At 38.2% G+C, this 15,421-nt stretch overlaps 1 protein-coding gene across 10 annotated transcripts in view; it reads right to left on the bottom strand.

Annotated features, from left to right (window-relative positions):
• Positions 1-15,421, bottom strand: part of CDK19 (cyclin dependent kinase 19) — a 161,334-nt gene that overhangs the window by 115,009 nt on the left and 30,904 nt on the right. For 2 of the 10 annotated variants that reach the window (XM_072831772.1, XM_072831775.1), the window contains exon 2: positions 6,632-6,693. The exons of 7 other annotated variants lie outside the window; for them this stretch is intronic. The gene's annotated coding sequence lies outside the window, so the exon portion shown is untranslated. Of the gene's footprint in view, positions 1-6,631; positions 6,694-7,022; positions 7,098-15,421 lie in introns of those variants that run through there. One more of the 10 variants, XM_072831776.1, reaches the window with a different exon arrangement.

Here is a 15,421-nt window from a genome sequence, read left to right as displayed (position 1 = left end):
GTTCTTACATCAAAATAATGAACTTTTCTTAGAATATGAAAGAAATTCATGAATAGATATTTCCATCAGAATGCTTGGAAAGGAGGGCACTTAGGTGGTTCAGTAGGTTGAGTGTCTGATTCTTGATTTTGGCTTAGGTCATGATCTCAGAGTTGTGAGACTGAGCCCCAGTGTGGACATGGAGCCTGCTTAAGATTCTCTCTTGGGGCACCTAGCTGGTATAGTTTTACTTAAGCGATGGACTCTTGGTTTCTGCTCAGGTCCCAATCTCAGGGCTGTAAAATCGAGCCCCGGATCAGGCTTCCATGCTCAGAGTGTAATCTGCCTGATACTCTCTCTGGCCCTTTCTGCTCCTTCTTTCTCTCTAAAATAAACAAATCTTAAAAAAAAAAAAAAAAAAACTCTCGCCCTCTGCTCCTCACCCCCCAAAAAAGAATGCCTAGGAAATGACACAGGAATGAGTTTTGGGGGGAGCCTGGGTGGCTCAGTCAGTTAAGCATTTGCCTTCAGCTCATGTCATGATCTCAGGGTCCTGGGATCGAGCCTCACATCAGGCTCCTGCTCAATGGGGGGTCTGTTTCTCCCTCTCCCTCTGTCCCTCCACCTGCTTGTACTCTCTCCCATTCTCTCTCTCAAATAAATAAAATCTAAAAAGAAAGAAAGAAGAAAAAGAAAAAAGAAAGAAGAAAGAAGAAAGAAAGAAAGAAAAGAAAAGAAAAGAAAAGAAAAGAAAAGAAAAGAAAAGAAAAGAAAGAAAGAAAGAAAGAAAGAAAGAAAGAAAGAAAGAAAGAAAGAAAGAGAAAGAAAGATAGATAGATAAGTGTTTGGCAAATATATGCAAAAATAGAACATAACACTTGAAATTAACATTTCCTATATAGATAAGTTTTCTGAGAGGGAGTGTCATTATCATGTGTGCCTTTGTGGCAATCATAATACCTAGCAACTAACAATCAAAATTTTATGGATTAATTGATTAGAGGACTAATGTTATTGGTTATCTCCCTTTTCTATCTCCTTCCTAATGGAGGTTACCAGTAAGAGTCTAGAATTAAGTTTTTCATTTAATAGTTTTGCCTATTGTAGTATCTATTGGACCATACAACTGTTATAATAATATATCGAGGTAAAATCTTTGTTCTACAGAAGTTCACAAGAGAATGGAGGAACTAAATAATGTGTGCAGCTACAAAATATAAGGTATTATATGAAAAACTGCCTGAATCCCATGATTTAAAATATTTTTTTTTAAAGATTTTTATTTATTTATTCATGAGAGACACAGAGAGAGAGAGAGGCAGAGATACAGGCAGAGGGAAAAGCAGGCTCCATGCACAGAGCCCGACATGGGACTCAATCCCGGGACTCCAGGATCACGCCCTGGGCCGAAGGCAGGTGCTAAACTGCTGAGCCACCCAAGGATCCTTAAAATATTTTTATAACCATCAATTTAATCCTGTCTCTCTTTTTTTTTTTTAAGATTTTATTTATTCAAGGTGCCTGGGAGGCTCAGTAGACTGGGCGTCTGCTTCTGGTTCAGGTCATGATCCCGGGTCCTGGGACAGAGCCCTACATTGGGCTCCCCGTTCAGCTGAGAGCCTGCTTCTCCCTCTCCTTCTGCTGCTTCCTGCTGCTTGTGCTCTCTTGCTGTCTGTCAAATAAATAAATAAAATCTTTCTTAAAAAAAAAAAAGGCTTTAAAAAAAAAAAGATTTTACTTGTTCATTTGAGAGAGAGTGAGTGAGAGAGCAGGAGTGGTGGGGAAGATACAGAGGGAGAGGGAGAAGCAGACTCCCTGCTGAGCAGAGAACCCAATGCGGGGGCTCGATCCCAGGACCCCAGGATCATGACCTCAGCCGAAGACAGACATTTAACTATGTGAGACACACAGGCACCCCTAATCCTATCTTTCTTATAGAAATTTCAATGAGAAGAAGGAATCCTCCTATGACCTAATATGAGAAGTACATCATATCTCTTATACTACTGATTAGATAACCTATCAAGGTTGTCATACTTCATAAGGAGAAACTAGAGAGTTTTCCTGCTAAAATCAGAAACAAGGTACTGCTATTCAATATCATACTGAAAGTCCAAGCTAATACAGTAAGATAAAGAAATAAAAAGTATACGGACTGAGAAGGAGGAAGTAAAACTCTGTTCACAGATGATACAACTGTCTTCGGGGAAAATTCTAGACTCAAAAAACTCCTAGACTGGGCAGCCCGGGTGGCTCAGCGGTTTAGCGCCACCTTCAGCCCAGGGCGTGATCCTGGAGACCCAGGATCAAGTCCCACATCGGGCTCCCAGCATGGAGCCTGCTTCTCCCTCTGCCTGTGTCTCTGCCTCTCTCTCTCTGTGTCTCTCATGAATAAATAAATAAAATCTTAAAAAAAAAAACAAAACCTCCTAGACAAATAAATGATTATAGCAAGGTTACAGGATACAAAGTTAATATACAGAAGTCAATTACTTTCTTATATACCAGCAATGAAAAGTTGGAATTGAGATTAAAAACACAGTAACATTTACATTAGCATCCCAAAAAATGAAATACTTAGGTATAAATCTAACAAAACATGTACAAGATCTATACAAGGAAAACTGAGAAAAGAAATCAAAGAAAGATCTAAATAAAGGGAGAGATATTCTGTATATATGCCTAAGAAGACTCAGTATTGACAAGATATTTGTTTTTCCCGATGTGATCTATAGATTCAACAAAATCCCAATCAAATCCCAGCCAGTTATTTTGTGGTCATTGACAAAATGTCTTTCACGTTGACATGGAAAAGCAAAGGACTGAGAATATCCAACATAATATTGGAGAAGAAGAAAAACAGAAGACTGACATTACCCAACTTTAAGATTTTCTATAAATCTATAGTAATCAAGACAGGGTAGCCCTGGTAAAAGAATAGCCAAATAAATTAATAGAATGGAATAGAAAGCCTCAAACTAGACCCACATAAATACCATCAAATAATCTTGACAAAGCAACAAAGGATAACATTAGAAAAAAAAAGTCTTTCAACAAATGGTGCTTGAACTAATTGACATCCACATGGAAAAAATTAATCTGGACACAGACCCTGCACTCTTCACAAAAATTAATTCAAAACGGAACACAGATCTAAATGAAAATACAAAACAATAAAACTCCTATAAGATAATGTAAGAGAAAATCTAGACGACCTTGAATTTGGAGATGATTTCTGACTACAACTTAAAACTTCTGCTTTGCAAAGGACACTTAAGAGACTAAAAAGACAGGGGATCCCTGGGTGGCGCAGCGGTTTGGCGCCTGCCTTTGGCCCAGGGCGCGATCCTGGAGACCCGGGATCGAGTCCCACGTCGGGCTCCCGGTGCATGGAGCCTGCTTCTCCCTCTGCCTATGTCTCTGCCTCTCTCTTCTCTCTCTCTCTCTCTCTCTCTCTCTCTCTGTATTATAAATAAATAAAAAAAAATTAAAAAGAGACTAAAAAGACAAGCCACAGACTGGGAGGAAATATTTGCAAAATATGTATCTATTAAAGGACTGATATTCAAAATATACAATTTAATATTGTTAGAACTCAACAGTAAGGGGCACTTGGGTGATTCAAGTCAGTTAAGTGTCAGTCTCTTGATCTCAGCTCAGGTCCTGATCTTAGGGTCATGAGTTCAAGCCCTGCACTGGGCATGGAGCCTACTTTACAAAAACAAACAAACAAACAAACAAAACACCTCAACAAGAAGAGAACAAATGACTCCATTTTAAAATGGGCGAAAGATCTACACAGGCATCTCACCAAGAAGATATGCAGATGACAAATAAGTGTATGAAAATATGGTCAACATCACATGTCATTAGAGGGCTGCAAATTAAAACACAAAATAAGATACCACCATACACCTATTAGAATGGCTAAAATCCAGAAAATCAAATGCTGACAAGGATATGAAGCAACAGTAAAGCTCATTTATTGTCAGTGGAAATGCAAAATGATATAGTCACTTTGGAAGAATTTGGCAGTTTCTTACAAAACCGAACATTCTCTTATATGATCCAACAAATACACTCCTTGGTATTTACCTACATGAATTGAAAACTATATCCACACAAAAATCAGCACATAAAAAAAAAAAGCACATAAATGTTTATAGTGGCTTTACTCATAATTGCCAAAAAGGAAGCAATCAAGATAGCCTTCAGTAGGTGAATGGATAAATAGACTATGGTACGTCTAGACAATGAAATGTCATTCAGCACTAAAAAGAAATGAGCTATCAAGCCATGGAGAGGCATGGAGGAAGCCAAAATGCTTATTACTAAATGAAAGAAGCTAATCAATCCCAGGCTACCTGCTGTGTGATTGTAACTACGCCATTCTGGAAAAGGTAAAATTATAGAGACAAAAAAAGATCAGTGGTTGCCAGTGGCTCAAAGGAAAGGAGCCAGAGATACATAGGTAGAGCAAAGGATATGTTCAGGGTAACAAAAATATTCTATATGACATCATATTGGTGTATACATGTGATTATACATTTGTCAAACCCACAGAACATCTACAACAAAAAGAGTAAACCTTAAGGTAAACTGTGGATTTTAATTAATAATAATGGAACAATACAGTTCATTAATTACAGCAAATACACCAAAACAAGATACTGATTATGGGAAGAGGGGGCAGTAAGGGAGTATATGAGAACAAAATTTTTCTGTAAGCCTAAAAGTGACCTAAAAAAATAAAGGCAATTATTTTTGAAAAAATACCTTGAGTATTTTCATCACATCTTTCTCATTGAAACTGAGGGGTGAGGACCTGGGGAGGAGAGTCTTTCTCTGCCTTGGTAGAAGCAGAACTTCACATCTTTTATACTAGTGCTTGATAATCTATTGAATGGGATGAGCACTGAGTGTTATGCTATATGTTGGCAAATTGAACTCCAATTTTAAAAAAATATATATGTTAAAAAAAAAAGATAATCTATTGAGATTCTCAATTGGTAACCAAATATACCACACTCGTATTACTTAAGCAAATATAAGGCTGCATAATTCAACAGTAGTGAATACAACCAACTAGCCTGAAAATGAACCATGAAAAGGCCTTCAAGAAATTACTTCCAATATTATTGGCAAACAGAAAATATCTCCCCAAATGGCCACTGAAAAGAGTAAAAGAAAGGAAAAAGCAGTTAAGAGGTAAAATTGCAGCTAATCATAAAAAACAGTACAAAACTCATCTATCTTCTCATTAACTATCTCCTAGTAAATAGAAGAAGCTTCTCTGAATAGGAGAAAGGTAAAAGAAATAGTTAAAGTCAATTGATTTTAAGATGGAGTCTGTGTTGGGCACAAAACAGAAATTTAATAAGTATGTACTACCCTAAAATATATTTGTGTGTGTGTGTGTGTGTGTATACATATATATGGATCCCTGGGTGGCTCAGCAGTTTAGCGCCTACCTTTGGCCCAGGGTGTGATCCTGGAGACCCGGGACCAAGTCCCGCATCTGGCTCCCTGCATGGAGCCTGCTTCTCCCTCTGACTGTGTCTCTGCCTCTCTCTCTCTCTGGTCTCTCATGAATAAATAAAGAAAATATTTTATATACATATATATATGTATATATGTGTATGTGTGTATATATATATACACACACATACACATATACAACCTTGACTTTGCAGAAGGTGTACAATCCATGTATAAGGTATAATGTGCAGCCACTACAAATAAAATTTCCAGGAGACATAAGAAAACCATTCCTCAAATTCCCATTCAAAATCTCTCTAAAAACTAGCCACATTATGAACTTTACATCTAAGGGTACATTTTGTTAGCTGCTATAGATTTTTAAAAACAAAACAACAAAACCTCTACACAGGTAACATCTGAAGAAAGTTCATAAATGGTTTTATAAGTTCACAAAAAGTAGTATCTGGCACATAAAAGGCAAAATGTTTCTATCTAAAAAAAAAAAAATCAAAGAAGCATTACCTAGGAAAGGTGTGTCACATTATTTTCTTAAAAAGTAACTCATTAAGAAGGTCTCTATAAAAACATATTTTACAAATATGTGGGATGTGTTTATTTCTCTACTGAAACAAGAACTAACTTGAGAGAAGAGCATATTAACACGTTCTGAAAAGAGAGGTAATTAACATATTGGAAGCTAACATTCTTGGCACCTGAGACCTACAGCAAGAATGTCTGTCCTCTAGCCATGAGTCATGAACTAGGCTGCCTCTATTATGAAGCGATCTTTCAGTAAAAGGAGCAGCAGGGAAGAAGACAACAGATGAATAATGACTTGGACAACTTCCCGGGAAGAAATCATCATGAAGCTAGGTCTGAGGAAGCTAGACCGTCGATACTATATGTTATATGTTAATGCTTTCTTTCCTTAATCACCCCTACTGTTAACAGCAGCGTGAAATTTAGTCTTTAGTTCTACCTAAGGCTTTCCATTTTGTGTAGATTTTGATAACACTGCATAAAATTACACAGCGTGGCCTCAAATTTTGTGAAATACTTAATGCATCGTTTTAAATTATTTTGTGATGACATCTGTGAAGAGTTCTCACCTGCCACGTACCCACCCCGGCACACACACACAATGACACCAGAAGGCAACACTCTGCTTTACCTTCTGCTGAAAAGTCTGCTACCTCCAACGCTTGAGGTCCATACACGAAGCCCTCCTGGAATCTACGGACACAGCAGAGGCAAAAGGCAGAGAAGTTTATGTAGATTTAAAGTTAGGCTGCCCAAAACATTAAATGCCAAATGCCTATCACAAGTCTACATATCTGCCAAGGAAATCAGATTTTAGATTTGGCAAGTGAGCACATCCACAATATATGATTAATATTCAGAGTTCATTATATATTACTTAGTTACGTGAAAAGAACAAAATTGAGTCTTAATGAGTATATACTCTCACCAAAAGAAGTGATTGAAACTATCTGAAATATTAAAAGAGCAACAAATTATGAATTCATATATAGTCAAAATAGCAATTTAATGTTTAAAATTACGTTATGAGAGGTGGGGCGCCTGGCTGGCTCAGTTGCTGGAGCATAGGACTCTTGATCTCAGGGTTGTAAGTTGTGATCTCAGGTGTAGAAACTTACTTAAAAATTAATTAATTAAAAATTAAATTATGTGACGAGCTAATACACACACACACACATAAGGAATATAAAAGAAATTAAGCAGAAAAATATTCTTCACAAAATGGAGTGTGATAGACCCTACACCTCAAGGTAAATTATTTCCTATGACGTCAGATGGGGAATATACAACAATTAGAAACAGACCTGGAAGAGGACAAGGTAGAGGAAAAAGGGGAAAGTAGAAACAAAAAGATATTCTGATGCCAAGCCTGACAGTAATTTTGAAATGAGCCAGGTTGATACATAATGCAGGCAGTAAAGGGGAAATCTACCTTGTTCCAATATTATAAAATAAATATAAGCATGAAACATGAAAAGCTCTTCAGGAAACATCCATGTAAAAACTTAAGGATTTCATCAGGTAAAATATTTAGAACTCAGATTTTCATCTCATTCTTTTCCAACAATAGGGATAAAAGACAAAATGCAGACTATGAGAACAGGAATCAGATAAATTCTACTGGCTATTAAATTTAAAAGAGGGGCACATGCTATCTTTTCGTGATATTTAGAAATCCTTAAAAATGTCAATGAGTAAGTCGAAAAGAAGAAACATAGGAAGAAACATAGTATCACAAAACACTGTCCCTAAACTCAGGTGGCTTGAGTTCAAGTTCCAATCATTCAGTTGCTTTGCAACATCAGGTAGGCCACTTCATCTCTCGGTACAACCAGGGTTGTTCAATGAGTTGTTCACCATCTCACAGATTTATACTGAAGAGCAAGAGAAATAAGATATTAAAAACCACAGCTATAGGGACGCCTGGGTGGCTTAGTGGTTGAGCATCTGCCTTTGGCTCAGGGCGTGATCCCAGGGTCCTGGGATCGAGTCCCACATTGGGCTCCCTGCAGGGAGGCTGCTTCTTCCTCTGCCTGTGTATCTGCCTCTCTCTGTGTCTCTCATGAATAAATAAATAAATTTAAAAAAAAATCACAGCTATATTTTGTAAAAAATTCAAATCAGTGCACTTGACTTAAATTAACAATTTAATAAAAGTTGTCGTGTAGAGGCAATATAGAGTGCGAGGTCCAAGTAATTTGGGGAACTAGATGGGGAAGGAAGGCCAAAAGCAAAAAGGTTGAACTGGCCAAAAGAGCCTAGAGTAGCAGTCGGGGCGAAATGGCAGCCAGAAAGGTCACAGTCCCCAAGAGAGGGCTGTATCATAGTATTAATTTAGCACTTTGCCCAGCACTGCCTCAGATTCATCTTCTCTTAAACCCCCCAAAAAATCTTAGACTGCACCAGCCTCTAATGTGCTGTTTGTGACAGTCTAACTGACAAGATCTGAGACACACTAAGTACCTACATGCTGCATATATTTCTAAAAACCAAACAGGTAAAATCCCACCTGATAAAACAATAATGGCAGCAAAGTCTTCTCTGGAATGTATGATGTGCCGGGCACGATTCTAAGAGCTCCACAGGTATTAAGTCATTTTGGTCTTCACAACTTTGACGTATTATCCTCACTTTACAAATAAAGAAACTGAGACACAAGACCTTAAGAAATTTGCTTAAACATAGCCAGAAGCAGCCGATGTGCAATTCAAACAGACTACTTCAAGAACCACATTCTTAGCCACTGTATCATCCAGTCTGTGGAATTAAAACCATACAAACCAGGCACTTTTCTCTATGGAATAAACCACACAATTATAAATGTTCAATTTATTCATAAATGTTCAATTGAATCCAATGGAGCCAATCATGCCAAATAGATTTCTCAGCATTTGCAACATTTTTCTGGAAAATTAAAATTCATATGATTGTTGTACAAAATATGTTTTACAAAAATGGGAAATGCTTACAAGCCCAGTCATGAGTAATTATATATATGGTCATACATATCCAAATAACATTAAAATGATATTTGTGTTAGAGTAGCAAGATTGAGTGATTTTGCTCCAATTTTTATAATTGCTGCTATGTGGGGCACCTGGCTGGGTCAGTCAGTAGAGCATGCAACTCTTGATCTCAGAATTGTGAGTTCAAGCTCCAGATTGGGCGTGGAGCATACTTAAAAATAAATAAATAGGAATGATTGGGTGCCTCAGTCGGTTAAGCATCTGATTCTTAATTCCACTCAGGTTGTGATCTCAGGGTCCTGAGATTGAGCCCTGCATTGGATTCCCTGCTCAGTTGGGAGTCTGTTTGTCTCCCTCTGTTCCTCCTCCTGTTCTCCCTCTCTAAAATAAATAAATAAATCTTTTTAAATAAATAAATAAATAAAATTGCTGCCATGCTATTATTTAACTCGCTCTTAAACATTTTATAAGCTTAAAAAATCAACATAATGAGATAGTACCACATGCCCATTAAGATGGCTACTATCAATTTTTTTTAAAGGAGGAAAATAAGGTGAGGATGTGGAGAAATTGGGACTCCTGTGTACTGTTGGTGAAAATGTAAAATGGTGCAGTTGCAATAGAAAACAGCATGGCAGTTCCCCAAAAAAATTAAAAATAGAATTACCATATTATCCAGCAATTCCACTTCCAAGTATATAGCCAAAAGGATTCAAAGCAGGGATTCTCAAAGAGACATTTATATGCCATGTTCATAGCAGCATTATTCATAAGAGCCAAAAAGTGAAAGTCACCCAAGTCTCCATTGATGGATGAATGGATAAACAAACTGTGTATACTTGGGGCTGTAATCTCCAGTGATGGAGGTACCCACTTCACTGGACAAATCATACAAGCCTAATGAAAGACTTGCAAACTTCTTGGAATGATCATTACCCTTATCACCCTCAATCATCAGGCAAGGTTGAAAGAACTAATAGGATCCTCAAACTTCAAACTTCTAAACTTGCCAAAACTACTGGATGCCCCTGACTGAGCTATTGCTTTTGATCTTGCTGATAGTTCCCAGTATCCCCTTTGGAAAACAAATTCATTCCACAAGAAAATCACCAGCAGACCAATGTCTACTGGCATACCACCTTCTGCTGATCCCTTGTTGCTTCAGGCTAGTATGAACAGCCACTGTAAGTCTCTAATGTCTTATGCTCAAGCCTATTATCAATAGGTGAAGCCATCTGAGATCCCAATTCAAAGGATCCTGTTGGTCACAGTCTAGAGCCTGGTGACTGGGTACTCCAGAAACATCATCAGGGGATGGCAGACCTTGAACCTCGTTGCAAGGGATCTTACCAAGGGCTCCTAACCATTGCCACAGCCGCAAAATTAACAGGCATCGAACCTCGGATACACATCTCACAGAAAGCTCCACCTGACACCTGCTGCTGTGCAGACACTAAAGACCTCCAAATCAATTTGACTAGGAAGATAAGTAGTTGACATCAAGTTAGGCTGTTTCCATCCTAGACGATGGATCAACACTTCATACTTTAACTAAACATGAAACTTACTCCTTTTTCTTTCCTTTCCTCTGGCATTGGTCTGAAAAGATAACACCCTCATCTTTACCACCCACGCCATTGTTAAGGGGGTAACTTCTAGAAAGCAGAACCACCTTTTATTTCAGGCTAGGAGAAACTCTAACTGTGCCACTAACTTTTTTTTTTTTTTTTTTTTTTTTTGTGCCACTAACTTTTTATAAGAAAAATGAGACTTCTCACTGGTAGGCTCCCCTGAATTTACACTGCTGATTTAAAAAGGACCTAGCAGGAGTTGGTCATAATTCAAGATCCACTCCTTTGATAGGTCCCTAATTCCCTGGTTAGGAATAAATGTAATGAGGCCATGATCAAGAACTTCTCCTTAATTCTTAAAATTATTGCAAAATCTGCTGCTAAAGCAATAGCTGCCCAAAAAAGATCCTTAGACTTTCTAGCCAAAGTTGGTCTTGGTAATAGGATAGCTCTTGATTACCTTTTAGCTGACCAAGGAGGTGTTTGTCTTATAGCCAACACCACCAGCTTTACCAAGAGTAACATTTTTGGGGAAGTTGAAACTTAACTATTGAGATCACTGAGCAGGCCACTTGTCTAAAAAGAGGTGACTCCTTCAGTGGGTCTTTCTTTGACCTATATGATTTTGACTTGTTTGGGTCTTGGGGACCATGGCTCCAAAATGCACTCCAAACATTGGAAATTATCTTGTTTACAGAACCATAATAATCTCCCTGGCAAATTATAATCTCACAAAAGCTTTAAATTAAATGACTGTGGCCACTAACCACCAAGGAAATGATCTCCTCAGAAAACGAACAGAGAGAATGAGTGACTTAAAAACTGCAAACCTTAACATGTTACTTGTGAGTATCACAGAGATTAAGCAGAGAAACAGCAACAACTGTGGGAACTTTCCAGAGCAGTAACTGAAAGTGGTGCTAATGCCTTAAATTTTGAGCATATTTCACAGTCAAACCAAGAGTCTGCTCCCCAGGGGGTAACTGCCAAAAAAAGAAAATCACAGGGTGGGCACTGGGTGGCTCAGTAGGTTCAGCAGCCAAAGCTTGATTTCAGCTCAGGCCATGATCTCAGGGTCCTGATACTGAGCCCTACATCAGGCTGCATGCTCAGCGTGGAGTCTGCTTGAGGATTCATGCCCCCTGCCCACTACCCCTACCCCACATATGCGTGTGCTTTCTCTCTCTCGCTTGCTCTCCCTCTCAAATAAATAAATACATCTTATTTAAAAAAAAAAAAAAGAAAGAAAAGAAAAAGAAATTCACAGCCCCAAATGGCATCACTTAGTTTAAAGCTCCAAATCAGTAAATCAGGGCTTAATACCAGATCTAACCTCCAAAGCCTTTTTTTTTTTTTTTTTAAGATTTATTTATTTGGATGAGAGAGAGAGAGAGAGAGAGAACAAGGGCAGGAGCAGAGGGAGAGGAACAAGCAAACTTCACAATGAGCACAGAGCCCAACACAGGACTCAATCCCAGGACCCTGAGATCGTGACCTGAGCCAAAGTCAGACACTTAATAACTGAGCCACCCAAGCGCTCCTCGACCTCCAGTGTCTTAACTGATCAATTGGAAATTTTCTGAACAGCACCAATGAAGTAATGTGTGTCATGGGCCTTCTCTATCCCCCAAAGGAGGATGAGGTAGTCTGTATAATAGGACTCCCAGCCCACTCCCTTAAGGGCATGTGATTTTGCCTGAAACTGTCCTTTCTTCTCTTTTGCTTAGAACTTTCTTGCCGCACCCTCTTTCCTATAAAAACCTTCCATTTTGTTCTACTCCTTAGCACACCTCTCTACTTGCTAGATGGGATGCTCCCTGACTCATGAATCATTTAATAAAGCAAATTAGATCTTCAATTTTTTTCTGACACATACTACAACATAGATTAACCTTAAGGATATTATGCTAGATGAAATAAGTAAGTCACAAAAGGGCAAAATCCATGTTATCCTACTTCTATAGAGAAACCTGGAGTAATAGCAAATTCATAAAGATAAGAAAGTAGGATGGTGGGTGCCAGACACTGGGAGAAGGGGAGAAAAGAGCAGTTATTCTTTAAAGGTATAGGGCTTCAGTTTTGCAAGATGAAAAAAGTTCTGTGGATGGATGGTAGTGATGGCATACAAAAATATGAATGTACCTAATGCCACTTTACACTTAAAAATTATTACAGTGAGGGTACCTAGGTGGTACAGTCAGTTAAGCATCAGACTCTTGGTTTCAGCTCAGGCTGTGATCTCAGGGCCATGAGGCTGAACTCCACGTTGGGCTCCATGCTCAGTACAGAATCTTAAGAAGATTCTCTCTCCATCTGGGGCACCTGGGTGGCTCAGTGGTTTAGCAACCTGCCTTCAGCCCTGGGTGTGATCCTGGAGTCCCGGGATCGAGTCCCACATCGGGCTGCCTCCACAGAGCCCGCTTCTCCCCCTGCCTGTGTCTCTGCCCCTCTCTCTGTGTCTCCCGTGAATAAATAAATAAATAAAATCTTAAAAAAAAAAAAATTCTTTCTCCATCTCCCTCTGCCTCTCCACCTGAGGCAAAGAATCTCAAGCAGACTCCCCACTGAGTGCAGAGCCCCACAAGGGGCTCAATCTCATGACTCTGAGATCATGACCTGAGCTGAAACCAAGAGTCAGTCACTTAACCAACTGCACCACCCAGGCACCCCTACCCCATTTTTTAAAAAGTAATATGTGCTAAGTGTATACAATCTAAAGAGAAGTATAAAGAAGAAAAATAAAATTATTTCATCTCCCAGAAAAAAAATATACTGTAAATCCCCTTTTAATGTATATTTACCCAGTGAAAAAGACATGCTATATAGTCTTTTTAAATGTAATTCCTATTGATGCCATTCTTTTCTGTGTTAATTCTCTTTAGCACCAAGATATTTAGTTTTATGAAAAGCTTAGTTGGAATTTTTTAACTCAAGGATTTAAATATTAAAGCATAATTTTTGTTTCCAGAACTTGAACAGTGTGGTATCAAAATAATGGCTTCAATCCTCTAGGTTTCCCAGCAGAGTAGCGTCTCTACTTAGTTATCAAACATTTATATTCTTGCATTTCAAGGCTATCGACTTTACCAAATCTCTTCTGCAAGAGACTATGAGTATTACTACATAGCTGTTGTACTAAATTGGTCTCCCCACCTCCATTCTCACTCCTCTTTGTGCCTGACACTGCTGGCGGCCTATATACCCATTCTCTCTTTTCTCCTCAGTAACAGACCCTGGTTTTATTCTGGACAGCATGTCCCCAGGCAAAAGTGCACCCTTTCCAGTCTTCCAGGCTGCTACAACTGGTCAATGAGCTGGAAGTGGATGTCAAGGATGTGACTTCTGGAAAAGCTACTTAAAGGGAACTGACTTGGCTGGGAGTGCGTCTGTTACTGAGACATGATGGATGACATCAGGATTTCAAGCCAGTTGATAACACCGTACGTTAATTTTCTTAACTATAAAATATCATTTCTCTTCCAAAACCAAGTATCTTGAGTGGATAAGTAAACTTATATAAGTAAACAACTTTTGAGGAGTTCAAGAGAAAAAAAGCAACAGAGAAAATTTTCTCTTTGCAAGACATCCCTCTCACAAATACTGAGGACTACTTATGTGCCAAGCATTATAGTAGGCAGTTAAAACACAGAATAATGAGGTCTTTGAAAGAGTGCATTTATCCCCATCTCCTTGCAATGAGAAAGCTTAAAGGAGATGGCCTTCAGACTTTTTTTCTTAGTTTTTAAAGGAAAAATGAAACTTTCAAAAGATTTTAGTTTTCCATTTTTTTATGAACTCATTTTTTTAAGTAAAAGTGAAAGAGCCAGTGCCTTTTAGTGCCCACTATGCAGCAACGTACCAGGTTCCAAACATACGTAATTTCAACTAAGCCTCATAAAAGTTCTGTGAGATAGTTCTTCACCTCATTTTAAAGGCTAAGTAGCACATGATCTGTGAAAGTTAAATAGCTAGGATCTGAACTCAGAAAAGTCTGCCTCTGACAACTATTGTCTATCACATGCTAGCTCTTAAATTCTTACATATAAACATAAAATATAGGAGCCAAGAGAAAGTTATCAATAAATAACTCACCAGTTAACTAAGCTTTCATATGCTTCATCTCTATTTATAATATTTTGGTTGGGTACAAGGAAGCCACTTTTTAAATGATGAGAAAATTAACTTTAAGGAACACAATTGGGTGCGGTGGGTGAGAGGGTAGTTTGTTGGCTGGCTCAGTCAGTAGAGCATGCAACTCCTGATCTCAGGGTTGTGAGTTCAAGCCCCAAGTTGGGCATGGAACCTACTTTTTAAAAATAATAAAAAATAAAGAGTACAACTGATAGAACCAGAATTCAAACTTTCTGAAATAAGCTTTAAAGCATAAATAAAAGCAAGCAAAATATATATTTCTCCTTAATTCCTCCCAGTGCAACTATAAGAAAACATTGCATGAGGCCAAGTCTCTCCTAAATTCTATGTATCTGTTATAGAATTCCAATCCATGACTCTAAGGAAAGCCTGCCAATTCTCACACATATACTATTTAGAATAATAGCTCAGGTGAGTAACTACATTCACTTAAGGGTTGGTAAAAACAGTAGTAATAATAGAGACCAAGCAAGAAAGTAACTCTAGAAGAAAATTTGACGCTATGTTGTAATTCAATAACCGTTACCCAGATCTCCTCAAACCTCAAAAATAATGTATTACTATGACAGTACTTGTATATCCAGGCAACAGTCCATAAGAGGTTCATGAAAGGATATACAAGTAAATAAGAAGTGCACTAAAATGATGACATTGAAGTTAGAATAAAAAATGTCCCAACAGTGAGGACTGTGTTCAATGCAAAGATGAATAACCACCAAAAAAGGGGGTGCA

Source organism: Canis lupus, chromosome 7, assembly GCF_048164855.1.
Source record: "Canis lupus baileyi chromosome 7, mCanLup2.hap1, whole genome shotgun sequence".
Taxonomy (NCBI): domain Eukaryota; kingdom Metazoa; phylum Chordata; class Mammalia; order Carnivora; family Canidae; genus Canis; species Canis lupus.
Note: the sequence above shows the minus strand (reverse complement) of the source record. Positions and strands in the feature narration are given on the sequence as shown.